We start from the raw sequence: 2500 nt of genomic DNA on the forward strand, positions 1-2500 counted from the left end.
TTGGGCATGATGGCAAAGCCGATGGGCATGGCATGGGGCACGGTGGGCATGGTATGGGGCATCGGTGGGCATGGCATGGGGCATCGGTGGGCATCGCATGGGGCATCGGTGGGCATCGCATGGGGCACGGTGGGCATCGCATGGGGCATCGGTGGGCATCGCATGGGGCATCGGTGGGCATCGTGTGCATCGCATGGGGCACGGTGGGCATCGCATGGGGCACGGTGGGCATCGCATGGGGCATCGATGGGCATGGCATGGGGCATCGGTGGGAATCGAGGAGTCATAATGGCCTTTTTTTGCTCTAGACATCGAATTTTGATGAGATTTTTTGCAGGGATGCTTAGAAAAATGGGTAGAACATTATGGAATTGGATTTGTAATTTTTGGAGCAACATAGAATTTTTTATAATTTTTTTGCCGAAAAACTAAGAAAAATTCGAATAAAATAGGAAATGGGTTGGAGGTTGGTTTTTTTTGTTGGGAATGCTTTAAAATGATCCATGTGATTTTTTGGAACTTTATGTTGCACGGAAATTGCACGAAATTGCGGCAAAATGCGTACGTGGTGGGGCGGCGAGGCACGGCATGGCACACGGATGCCGCCAACGGGGCAAGGCATGGCACACGGATGCCCCAACGATGGGCACTACAAGTGCTACACCTTATATTGGGTCCACACACATAATTTCATGGAGACTAACCCCTTTGCCATCCTTGGGCATGATGGCAAAGCCGATGGGCATGGCATGGGGCACGGTGGGCATCTCATGGGGCACGGTGAGCATCGCATGGGGCATCGGTGGCCATGGCATGGGGCATCAGTGGGCATGGCATGGGGCATCGGTGGCCATGGCGTGGGGCATGGTGGCCATGGCATGGGGCATCGGTGGCACCACCCTAGGCTTGGCTGGGGGACACCATGGCACAGTGGTTGGGCAAAGCAACGCACCAACAAGTTTTGTAACCAATAGTTGGGGCACCATGTAACAGTTTTGGCCTGAGCAAAGGAACGATGAGCCTCAGTTCGGCATTTATGGTGGTTTCCAGGCGAACCCCATTTCCTTCTCGGTGCAAGGCCTGCTTTTAGGTGGACTTGTTTGGGCCTATTTTAAGTATACGTATGAATGTGGATGGGCCCCGGGTTAGCATTGGTGGCAAGGGGTTGGCACGCATCCATCCTTGTGCCTTGGCGGCTGCTTTGTGCCTTGGTGGCCTTGGCGGCCTTGGCGGCCTTGTGTCACGTCCCGCGAAAAAGGACTTCCCGTTAGCGAAGCAAGTTGGGAACCTGCTATCGCGCTTTGGCAATTTGAAGATCATAGCAAGAGGTTCCATGAAGCAAGCTCGACGAGGACGTCGACGGCATAGGTGGGGGAGAATGTCACGGTTGAAGCATTTCATCAAACACTTGGTGAGCATTCTCTCAATTTTGGGCCTTACAATCCATTATGGGCCTTATAATCCACTTTGGGCCTATTTTGGGCCTTACAATGGGCCAAGCCATGTACATATCCATTCTAGATGTTTCTTTAGATATTTTATGTAAAGTAGGTGGGAGTAGGTGGGAACCATTCTCCACCGTAGGATTAAAACAATTATAGCCGTAGGATTAAGCTTTGTATGCCTATAAATAGGTGGAGGCCTCATTTGGCCAAACCATCCAAGAATTCTCACATTCTCTTGTAAAGCTCTCTTTGTAGCAATATACTTTCATTCTCCCAAACTCTCTTTGTGCTCTAGCTTTCTTTGCTTAGCTTTCTCTTTTAGTGGGCAAAAGGCTTACTTAGTTGCAACAAAGGGTCGGAATAGCAACTAAGGCCGCACGGCTTGAAGGGTAAACAAACAAGTCCGTGACAAGTGGTATCAGAGCCAAGGTTAAAGCTAGCATCTAGAGCAAAATGTCTTCATCAGAGGTTGTGATTGAAGAAGCAAGGGGAAGGGAGGTCATCCCCGAAGCTGCAAGGAAGGGACGTGGGCGTTCAAAGTCGAAGGACGTTCTCACCGCCATGGAGACCAAGGTGGTCAAGATGGAGTTGGCCGTTGCCGACATGTTGGAGCGGCTTGATTGTGTGGAGCAAGGCATGGAGGAGCTCGATGGCCGAGTGGAAGGCCAAGTGGGGGAGCTTAGAGGTACCATGCAAAGCACCAACGAGGCCAACACCGAGGCATGGCGTCATGAAAGCCAAGCTTTCCAAACAAAGGTAATTGAAACCTTGTCCCTTATGCAAGCTCAATTAGATGAGAATAATTATACTAAAGGTGGGGGAGACAAGTTCTATAAAACTCCCCAAAGCAAGGAACATCAAAGAAGGCCACCATTACCTAGCAAAGATTGGGAGAAAGGAGGCAAGCCCGAATTCAAGCCGAAGAGAGATTGCTTCTTATGTGATGGTCCCCATTGGGCTAGAGATTGTCCGAAGAGGAAGTCCTTAAGTGCCATGCTCGAAGAGAGGGAAACTCACGAGCACACACAAATAGGTTCCTCACAGCTGTTGAATGC

This window comes from Ziziphus jujuba, chromosome 7 (assembly GCF_031755915.1).
Source record: "Ziziphus jujuba cultivar Dongzao chromosome 7, ASM3175591v1".
Taxonomy (NCBI): domain Eukaryota; kingdom Viridiplantae; phylum Streptophyta; class Magnoliopsida; order Rosales; family Rhamnaceae; genus Ziziphus; species Ziziphus jujuba.